Genomic DNA, 12,372 nt, shown 5'->3' on the forward strand with positions numbered 1-12,372 from the left:
AAAAATATAATTATGATTGTTTCAGAAATACACGACTGCTCGTCTTTTTTTAAAGATTATTAATTTGCTTTAACTCCTATTTTATTCGTACTAACTTTTGAGTTGTTACTACTTACAGTAGGTACCTACTTAAATTTTATGGATTCGTGACGACACCACAGAAAGCCATAAATAACATCCTAGTTTCATATAAACCGACCAGACCACTGCCATCTACCCTCACCAGAATGGTGACTTTTTTTAAAGGGCGGCTAATCCGCAAGGGCCGTGAAAGGGCGTACCACTAATTATTATTATTTCCCAACAAACACATAAACATCATTGGCAGTATGCGCTCGAACATCTGCCTCTTGTGAAATAAAAAAAGTTATTGTCTATGGTTTTATTTTTCATGTTGGCATTGCTTTGTTTTGCAAATTGCGCACAGTAGGAGGTTTCTTTCTTTATTTATCGTGTGTCATAAAAACTACCAAGTCATTATAGACGTAAATATATTTCGTAGCTACTTTTTAGGAAATACTTTCGACTTGTCATTTGTTATGTTATGAATTTATCAGGTAGTGGACTAATAGAAAAAGCAAATAGGTATAAGTACTTTTTGTAAACAATGTTATTACTCTTGTAACTTTTTTTCAATATTGTATAAGATACGGTTATTTCCACTTAAATAATGTAGGTAGGTACCTACTTATTTTAAGTCGAAATAACTGTTATTTATTCAATTTAAAAAAAAAGTTACCTATAAGTTTCACAAATACTTACTGGATAATTCAGTAATACATGTACTTACATATTTGCTACGTTTCTTTTTTTAAATTTAAGTAGAGTACATATCTAGTCCTAAGTATGTATTTAATCGAAGAAATGTATCATGATCATACATCGGGGTTTTGGTGCGGGAATGTTTTACACTAGCTAAATAACAGGTAAAAACTGTAAAAAACGATACTAATTTAACATTTCTAAGCACGTTTGGACCTTACTACCTACGTTTAATTCATAGTTTGGTAATTATTTTACAATAAACAAAGTTATAAATACACGAAATCATTCCCGCACCGAAAACCCCGATGTACTCGTATGATCACGATGAGAATAATCAAGGCATGATTCGAATTTAAACTGTTGTGAGACATACTAACATTGAATAATTTTACGGTTTAGACTCACTTGTTTTTAGTCACTCGCACGACATGTTTCGGAGAGCCTAGGTCTCCTTTCTCAAGCACTAACAGTGCGAGCAGCGTTCACGACGGCCGTGCATCGCGTACTGCGGCTCGCCGCGTCGCACGCTGCGAGCGCGCCGAGAAATCAGGTTGGGGACAAGTGAGTCTAAACCGTAAAATTATTAAAGATTGCATGATTTTCATTTTCGATTGATTATCAAAGTGCAATGTTCATTTTATCGTCTTACATTTACGTATTTTTGAGGGTTGTCTATTGTGCTGCGGTAGCACTGCTACCATACTTTTACGATTACTTTCTGTATGCATGGAATTAGTTATTTACGATACAAGTGCGGAAAAGAGGAAATTACCTATTAGCACGTGTAACACCTAGTCACAAAGTTTTACAGTAAGTACATATGGCCCTTTAAACTTTTGACATATGCACGAAAACTGCTATTTTACGCACTAGTGCGGGAAAATAGAACCATATGTACTGTAATAGTTATTTACGATACAAGTGCGGAAAAGAGGAAATTTGAAACGAGTGGCGATAAATTAAAACACGACCGAAGGGAGTGTTTTAAATCGACACGAGTTGCAAATTACCTATTCGCACGTGTATCGTACAACGTTTTACAACATATGGCCCTTTAAACTTTTGACATACACACGAAAAGTGCTATTTTACGCACTAGTGCGGGAAAATAGGGCCACATGTACTGTAAAATAAGTTTCCTGTGACTCAGTTTAGCGGACCTTTAAGTAGTAACCGTTGTTTAAAACGATGTTTAAAAATTATATTAAAAGCCATCGTAATTTAAATCCATATTTCTTAAGTAGGTAGTATAATTATTCGGATGACTGATTTTAAAAGCAGATCAAACTATCACGTTCGGCGGCGGTATTAGGTTAGGTTAGGTTAATTACTTACGGTGATAGACGTATTGCTAAATCTTAAGGTTTAAATTCAATTGACAAGTAGTCGTGTTGTACTTATATAATTATGTTTATTGTCTAGTTACAAGATTAAAAATGAAACCTGCACCGATATTGGTAAATTATCTGCAAAATTAAGTGTTTACCATGTATTTACCAAGTTTAAGCCTAATAAATAATAATACATCTAAATAATCTGGCAATTCAGTCGCATTACGCGTGTTTCATACCGAATCACGACTTTTTTTATCAAACAAAGATTAGTTACTACGATAACAATACATAATTAGCAACAATGGTACAATAAGAAACAAAATAATACACAAAACAAACGAATTCAAATCTATAATCCATGCCACAGATATTAAATTTGAATGAACTAGTTTTTGACATGTATCTTTTTTAATTTTTATTTTTAATTACAGAAGGTAGGTAATGAAGTAAACGTCCTGACCACAGATAAGATAAGAAAGTGTCAAGAAGTGGATTATTATCAGATTGATGAGTTTTGGTAATCAAGTTACGAAATGTAATCGGTTTTTTGGAGTGTGTAATGTTCAATAGGATGTTTACTATCTGATTTTGTCAAAATTTTATACTTATAAGTACTCATGCTTTTTATCTGTAATGTAACGCTATGAATAGTTCCATAAGTTTTGTATAAGTACCTAATTAAAAATAATGTGCATACCTACTATGATTGCTTTAAAAATTTCAACTATAGGTTATAGTTATAGGTACTATTGTAAGTAGGTAACCTAGGTATCAAATTTATTAAATTTCAGTAAAATGAAACTGAAATAATCCTTAACCCCAATACATTTTCAGCCAACTTATTACTTAGTATCTCAAAACTTATATAAATTGTATAAATATCAATTTGCATGAGATAAACTCGTAGGTATACATACGAGGTAAGATGGCAAAGTGTTCAAAATTATTTACACGACTTTATTGTACGAGTAAAACGGTATAAAACACTATGTACAGTCAACAACAGAGCTATGAATACAGGCAAAGTGCCAAAAATTTGTATACACGACCTTAATGTAAGTACAGGCAATAAAGTACTGTATACATGTTTTTGACACTTTGCCTGTTTTCATAGCTCTGCTGTTGACTGTACTTACTGTGGGCACAGTCAACACGTCATGTGACATTTAAGAAATAGAAAATATATTTTATTAAAATGAACAATAATTATAATTGCATTTATGTAAAGGTCATCTAAATGCCACTCACGTAGACCAATAGTGTATAAGCCCGATTTTACTTAATAAAGATATAGGTATTCAGCAAACTTTCTTAGTGGTCATTAAATACTACCCGAACGCCCCACATTTCAACTACACTTACACAACATTACATTAATTAAACAACATTCATTTGTTTCGTACTTCAAATAAGACTCGCGATAAACATTTTAATTCAAACAGATCACTATCGCCCCCGCGTTAAGCGACTAAATCTCCGGATCTATCTTTGGATCTCGTTACGACTAATGATGTGCAGTTAATTGGCACTGCACCGGGCTGAGGTATGATATAATCGTGGTAGGATATTATATAATCAGAACTGCTGAATAATAGAAACTGTGATTTCAACTGTCGTGAGTCATACTAGAAGCAAAGACATATGTAACTTCGTATCTCCTTCTTCTTCCTGGCGTTATCCCGGCATTTTGCCACGGCTCATGGGAGCCTGGGTTCCGCTTGACAACTAATCCCATGATTTGACGTAGGCACTAGTTTTTACGAAAGCGACTGCCATCTGACCTTCCAACCCAGAGGGGAAACTAGGCCTTATTGGGATTAGTCCGGTTTCCTCACGATGTTTTCCTTCACCGAAAAGCGACTGGCAAATATCAAATGATAATTCGTACATAAGTTCCGAAAAACTCATTGGCACGAGCCGGGGTTTGAACCCGCGACCTCCGGATTGAAAGTCGCACGCTCTTACCGCTAGGCCACCAGCGCTCCACACAACATACATATGTAACTTCGTATAAGATGAATAAAGTCTAAGAAAAAAACGTGCCTCGGAAATCAAGAAAAAGTAATTCTCGCATAGACCACCTCGCACCTTTAGCCTATTCTCGGCTAGATGGCGTGACGACACCGTTTCATATTTAAGTAACAATTTTAACACATAATAGATATCAGTGAATGAACATGGGTCAAAATGATATAAAAATAATAAAATCATTTATCCATATATATTCATTTTTTTGATAATTTTATAAGTGTTTTTTTTTTAGTTATAGTCGTGTGTCGATAGATGGCAGTAAATTTACAGTGATTACAACGTACTATGACAGGACCCCTCTATACTATCTATTCTTTTTGCTAGAAGTCAAAAAGTCAAAGGGCTGGCGCAAGATATGGAAAGCTGGAAGATACTCCACCGACAAGAGAATAACTCTTAACCTCTAGCCGCCCAGACACCTATAAAAAGGTCTCCTGTTCCATTCTAATTTGAACTTTGTGTGGACAAAATAAAATTTCATTTTGCTTGGCAAGGATTGACGTATGGGCGGCTAGAGGTTAAATGATTTTATACTTACCAGAAGACTCCAACCTTTACAACTGTACCCTCTTTGTTAACAAATAAACATTTTTCTTTTTTTTTTCAAAACATAAATTTTTCAATGATGATGATGAATCATACTAACACTAAGCTAATAATACGATAAGGTTTAAACTCACTTATTTTTAGTCACTCGCGCGTCATGTTTCGGAGAGCCTAGGTCTCTATTTTCATATCGTGCACTATAGTGTATAGTGCGTGAATAGTGTGCTACTCGAGCTTTGTTAGTGCTTGAAAACGGAGACCTAGGCTGACCGAAACATGTCGCGCGAGTGATTAAAAATAAGTGAGTTAAACAGTAAGGCCCCCCCCCCACATCTGGCGTCTTTCGAGAGTCGGCGTCTACAATTTTATGGCCAACGTCGACGCAACGTCGACGCAACGTCGACGCAGCGTCGACGCAACTGCGCAGCGACGTCATTTTCCATAGCGCTGGACCGACGCCGACGCTCGAAAGACGCCAGATGTGGGGGGGGCCCTAAGCAAAGCTTGTACTATGTCTACTAGGCGACGAAATAATACTACTCACGAGACGAATAATACTTAGGGCCCCCCCACATCTGGCGTCTTTCGAGCGTCGGCGTCTGTCGGCGTCGGTCCAGCGCTATGGAAAATGACGTCGCTGCGCAGTTGCGTCGACGCTGCGTCGACGTTGCGTCGACGTTGGCCATAGAATTGTAGACGCCGACGCTCGAAAGACGCCAGATGTGGGGGGGCCCTTACACAGATCAACCTAAGATGTCCCCAGATATTTATTTATTTATTTTATTAGATTACCTAGTGCTGAATAATTTTTAAGCGCTGTAGCATAGAATTTATGGACCAGGGAAGAACTTTAACTTAAAATGCAGCACAATATGCGGATTAGTAGTTTAATTTAGTAGTAAGGTAAACGTCTTAGTGCTCGACATGCTAATGCTCATTAGATGACACCTTGCTGTCACCTCTATTGACAATGACTTAAGTTTCAAGATGACATGTACTGGGACCGCGTCGAGCACCAGTACGTTTACCTTAAATACCTGCATTAGTATGGATATATAGTAAATAGTTTGAAAATACCTACACTATACCTATTTACCTAACCCCGTTACGCAGGGATACAAATATACAAAAAGATTAATTGCGAACAAAAACGCAAACCAACAGGCTAGTTTATTAATTAAATATAGAATGACGTACAGACGGTTACAAAACCAACATGGCGCCTGCGGCTATGAAACGGTGATTAACTTGCGCTCGCGCATGGGAAACTCTTAATTGATGTTTTATCGTCGTGATGATGACTACTATGATATATTAGTGCTGGATGAGCTTTGAGCACGATATATGGGTTACATATACGATTATGCACAGAAAAAAGTTCTTGAATTTTTCGATTTTCTATAATTATGTAAGTAGGTACCGTAAAACGGGGTGAGTAGATTTCGCGGAGAGAATTGGGTTATGAGTGGGGAGAGAAGGTTTGAGAGGGGGGTGAGAAGGGATTTTAAGGCTCCTGCTACAAAAATAATGTATTCCAATTTAAAATGGGGCTATAGTAATACGCATAATAAAAAAAAACGATCCAACAATCCTCCAAAATCACCTTTGTATGAAAAACTCTCTCACCCCAAATACGAGGCACTACGGAGTGAGGTGGGTTTTCGTCTTTATCGTCAAAATTATGAAATGGAACTACCCAAAATAAAATACAAACGTCCGAACCACTTATTATATACACCATTCAGTTTCACATGTAAAAATAAAATTTTATCGAGGTTTGAAAGTCAAATTTCACCCAACTCACCCCATTTTACGGTACCTAACATGTGTTAAGAAAACTTTATAATTAGAAGTACGAGTATGTTATTATTTCTTATCGTCCATCAAATAAAGTATTATTGTAATGTTTTCAATATAAAAATTTCGATTTTATTCACATATATTATATTTTATTATGATACCTATTTCTTAATGATACCTTTTATGATGTCTCATTCAACAGCCAGACATCCTTGGTGCGTAACTCGGAAGGAACAAAGCGCACTGACTCAGCACTTCTCTATCCAATTAAAGTCGTGAATGGCAGTTTTGAGGCTTTTGTATGGCCGTGTAGGACTTGTATGGGTGTTGGTTTGGCGTCTTGGTAACGTTAGAATTAAAAACTAATCTTTATTTGTATATGGAAGATACCTATATTAGAAAAACGGTGTACTTTCGTTTGGGCCAAATACGTTTCGCCAAATTTCACTTCCCAACAAACTTATCGCAATAGTTTAATTTCCCAAAGGAACCTTTAGCAAAGTTACACTTCGCATATAATTTATTTGGTCAAATTATCTTTTGGCATGATTTTACTTTGTCAAATGTTATTAGGACAAAAACTTATTTAGCAAACGTTTTTTATTGTCTAATATTATATTCCAAAAAGATGTTTGGTCAAAATTGTCACTTCGCAAAGACAAATAGGCATCTCTATTTAAATTTGTACTTTTTGTTATGTTAATATAGGTATGTTAAATTCTACGTAATTTGGGTGGGTTGGATTAGGTTTGAACTGCGATCCTCACAAAATGGAACCGCTATCAGAAAAGTGGGTTAGGTTAGGTTAGAACTGTGACCCTCACAGAATCGAAATGCTATTAGAAAAATGGGTTAGGTTAGAACTGCGATCCTTACAGAAACGAAATACTATGTACCTACTAGAAAAAGGTCATCGAAGTGGATTAATTAATTTAATAGAATAACGAAATGTAAAAAAAATGCATGACATTTTAAACTAAAATGTGGTTTAAATATTGGTGGTTATTTACTATTTTTGGGCTACAATGATTACTTTGGTGTTATTTGTTTTAATAGAATAGCAAGATGTAAAAAATATGGTTATCATTTTACATTAAATGGAGTTTTAATTTTAGTGATCATTTACTACATATTTTGGGCAGTAAGAATGTTTTTTTTTACGTTACATTTTACTATGTATATGTGTAATGATCAGTTAAATACCAGACAAATAAAATTCTGCAGCCTCCTCTCTATTGGTATGTAAAGTGTATGCCATGCAATATTTTGGGACATGTAAGTTATGCTTAATGATATAATGATACATTTGACTAAATAATATTTGGTAAAATGAAACTTGTCCAAGTAATTATTTGCTAAACAATAACTTGCCAAAAAAGACTATTGCTAACTGAAAATTTGCGATAAGTTGTTTTGCCAAACATTTTTTTGGGAAATGATAATTTGGGAAACATAGTTTGGGATGTGATACTTTGGGAAACGTTTTTGGCCCATTCGTTAGTAAACCTAGAATAGTACTTATTGCCGAACACACGTGTCAATTTATAAAATTAAAATTGCAAAAGTGCCCATAAATAGAGAAATCAAAATAATAAAGTACCAAAGAAGAAATAAGAATAAAGTTTTTTATTATCAATAACACAATATGTCAGGGGTCTCTGCTAAGCATGTATCGCGGGGAACCAGTTACAGTTAAAATTATTGAACTAGTTAATACAAAATAAAGTTACAAATAAGTATGTACTTAATAATTACAAGTAAGAAAAAAATTACTGAACTTAAATCGTTTTATAGCTTAAAACCTATGAAGCATAAAAGACCGACAGTATTTTGTTTTTATTTTTAATGTTTAGGTATCTCCTTTGTTTATATAGGTATAGGTACCTACACTATCATTCATTTTTATATATTTACCTAAATAGTTTAGTTTATATGTTTAATTATTTAAAAATATAATTCCCTACAAGCTAAACTTAATACGCTATTTTATCAAGAGTATACGAAATACATACTTTAATATTATTCATCTACTATTATTTACTACGACAAATTGTAAATTAATACTTTTAATTCTGCAGTGTTTATTTTCCGTGAAATTTATTATTCCAATTAACAACATAAATATTTTTCAACATAACTAAATTAATTAATATGTTCAATAACATTTATTACCACAAGCATTGTTTAATAGTTGCATAAAGTGTGTTTAAAACATGTACATTCAAGGGGCGTGGTCTGGGCGACGCCCTCTCGAAGATGGCTGAACTTTATATTTATATCACTATGTCTGCGTTGGGGGATATATTTAGAAATTGAATTTTAACCCTAACTTTTTTACAAGAAAACATCTACATATATGGTCCATTAGGATAACTTCGATAACGGGGTAAGTTTGAAAATAAGTAATTCTGATATTACAAATTAGTGATATTTACATACTAGGGGATCAATTAGCATTAGAGTTACTACAGAAATTCAATTAGTAAAAAATATAATTATTTGGGCATTTTTCTCATTTCTTTATTCATTTCAAATGAAAATTTATCTCAACCGGATATGGGTAATTTAATATTAAAATGATGATTTTAATTTAAAAGAAAAGGGTTCTTACAATAGAATGGTAGTAGTAATAAAAAAAACGCTTATTAAATACTTAATCTATCGAGAAATGTCTGAATTTCTAAGAAAATTTAGCAGATGCTATAATCTCTATTAAAGTACAGACTACAGATTACGATGATGCGTTAATGACAGATTAAAACATGGCTTTAAATATTTATCTCTTAAGACGTAATTTCAACTTCTCTTAGTGCAGATTAAAATTAAACTATAATTCAAACAATAGCCGATTTTGTTAATCCCGAGTTAATGATAATTTTACCTGCTGAAGGTGGGCTATGAAATATTTTAGTTATTTTATAAATGTTGTATTTTATTTAGGTATATTGTTTCATTAAAACACCATAGTTCTTTCATAGTTTTTTCTAGTATATAAAGACGTTGTAACAACGTTCCGTTTGTGAATTGTAAGAAAAAACATCACTATAAAAAGACCACTCACTAAAACCATCCAAGTAGCAATTTCCAAAAACCGCGCTTTTAAAAATAAAATAAAAAACGAACAATAGACATCAAACCACTATTACGCAACGATGTTGCCAGTGGTGGTTCCACCCCTGGGCGGGGTAGCTTAATGGTTTTCGACGAGGGGTAAGTTTGAGAGGTAGGAGTAATTGCTATTGTAGGTAGGTTTCCTAATTTAACGGATGGGTGTATTTAAAAATATAAAAAAAAAACATTTATTTCAGACTTTAGGTCCATTGGGGTTAGTATCATTATTACTAAACTTAAAATTAGGGTTAACATCATATAAAACTAAATAATACATTAAAATTTAAAAATAAAATAGTATTTAGTTTTTATTTGGAGGAAATGCAAAAACTTATGAAAAATATATGAATATTTTGACTAAGTGGTTACCGTAGCCTGCGGTCGCTTGTAATTCTAGGGTACCTAGATACTCTATGCGCGTTTCAGACTGAGACAGAAACCTAGTACTTTCTTCTAGTACTAGTACTTTTTCCCAAAAATAAGGATAATATACCTACTCAATATTATATACGTACAAATCGACCCTACAATATTTTAGTTTCAAAATAATAATTGAAATTCAATTTTAAACCATCACCAAAATCATAAAAATAGTAGGTAGGTATGTGGTTATTTTTATGCTAATTAAAAAACCTACCTTTACCTTTACCTTACCTTTGTACTTCCATTACTGTAATTTTTTTTGTAAATCTATGTTGTGTACAAAAAAGTGATTACTATTACTATTTACTATTTAGTCTTAGTGAAGTAGGGGGTGCCACACGTAGTAGTCATTAAAATACCTAAAGCAATAGACCGACGGAAGGCTATTCATAATCGCAATTTAGATGTAGGTACTTAGGTAAGTATAGTACCTACCTATATACCGCATTGATTATTCAATACATGGATCGATATCTACTTTATTGAATAGGTAATTATTAATTAATACAAAAGCAAAAATATGTAATTTTAAATTTATATTTATTAGAATAATTAGGATTTATTGCTAAATCCATTTTTTTACCACAGTTATAGGTTGGTGTGTAAAACTGCATAACTCACTTTTTAAATTTTCTTTGAAATAAATTAAAAAAATAATACTGTTGCTACAGTTTTGTCAGTAGCTATAAAAAGTTAGAACTTTATCTTTCAAGGGTTTAATCGATTGATAAGTTCATTTCACAATTTGCTTTGCTCTGTTTATCTATCTGTCCTAAAAATCTAAATTACTCACTACTTTTTCAATACCACTGACTGATATCAGTAGATAGCTCTAACATAAACAGGTGTCTAATCTAGTTTTGAAATATTAATTGCAAAACAAAATATAACCTCAAATGGAACATTATTACCTACTTTTTCCATCAATATTAATTTAAGTACCTACGTTTGACTTTCTTAGGTACATTAAAATTTTATTGTAATAATTGGAAGCTTTGTAGTCAGTTAAATATTAACTATTGTAGCTATTAATCTATTTTGGTAAGTAATTACAAACGTATATAATAAAAAGATAGGTAAATTATAGCCTATTTTTTTATTCCGTAGACTAAAATGACATTTCTTAGTATGAACATAAAATGTCATTTCATATTATGAAATGTCATTTTAGTATACCGAATAAAAAAATAAGCTTTAGACAGTAAAGATTTTTTTTAATCACAATAAAAATATTTTTTTGCAAAATAAGCCACTGTTATTGTAATGTTTTGAAATATTTGTTTCTTTATTTGTTTTTTTTTTATTAATATTTTCGGTTTAAAGTATTTTCTGATATAATTTGTATGACAAAGGCGTACACAGTAGGCGTATCTCTAAAATCGAATAAAATGAGGGTAAGAAAACATAGGGAGGTACCACGCGAGGATTGCTACCTATTACAATTGCAATTTATTCAAAAACCCACCCAGAACATGGGTTTTACTCATTAATGCTTAGAAAAAGATTATATTTTTTTAACATTCGAAAACGCACTAGTCTGTTTGTGCTGTTGTTAAATAGTTTTTTTGGGAAAACTTACCTTAAAAGCACCAAAATCCAATCTTTTACAACACTAGTAATACCGCTGCACTGAAAAGCGTTAATTACCGACACTGGCACGCACACTCACGTTATCGTTCGTTAAAACTTAATCTTATCGAAATTAAAAGAAGCACAATTTTAATCTATACGTCCTTTCAGTCTTGGAGTTATTTCTTTATCTAAGTCGATGTTGAAAACTTCGTTTTTTAAATTGAAACTAGTTAAAATGTTGCTTAAAATAAATGTAAACTACTAAAACTACGTTAAAGTGAGGATTTGTTCGATTTTTATGATCTATTGTTGATAAAGCGAGCGGCACGGCGTCCCCTCGAGCGGCCGAACCGAGACTGCCGCGCTCCGCGCCCTCCGCGCCCCTCCCCTCCCAACATACGAATTTTCAGGTAAAAAAAAGTAAACGAGTGTCAATTGTCTATTGTCGACTTTTTTCTTAAATTAGGTAGTTTCATGGTGCGTAGGAGGTCTTTTTGTTTAAATTGCGCGAGTGGCACGTGCTGCCCCTGTCTCATCCCGGTGATTTAGAAAGTTGTCTCCAATGCGATGAAATACGATTTTGTTTATATTTTCCTTTTATTAAATAGGTTAAGATGGACTTTATTTAAAGAAGACCTATAGATCGTTTATGTAATAGATAATTAGGTAAAAATATTAAATAACAATATTTTTTTACCTAAACATAAAAATATGTAGGTACCAATTTGAAAAAAAAATATGATTTTTTTTTAAATAAATAATTTGCATCTTCGCGTACAAGACAGTTTAA

General features: G+C 33.1%; 1 protein-coding gene across 1 annotated transcript in view; it reads right to left on the reverse strand.

Annotated features, from left to right (window-relative positions):
* The window catches only part of LOC134675878 (homeobox protein OTX1 B), a 63,340-nt gene extending 51,374 nt beyond the window's left edge, over window positions 1-11,966 (reverse strand). Inside the window, exon 1 of the mRNA XM_063534206.1 lies at window positions 11,590-11,966. The gene's annotated coding sequence lies outside the window, so the exon portion shown is untranslated. The remainder of the gene's footprint in view (window positions 1-11,589) is intronic.
* Between the last annotated feature and the right edge of the window lie 406 nt (window positions 11,967-12,372).

Source organism: Cydia fagiglandana, chromosome 23 (assembly GCF_963556715.1).
Source record: "Cydia fagiglandana chromosome 23, ilCydFagi1.1, whole genome shotgun sequence".
NCBI classification, from domain to species: Eukaryota; Metazoa; Arthropoda; class Insecta; order Lepidoptera; family Tortricidae; genus Cydia; species Cydia fagiglandana.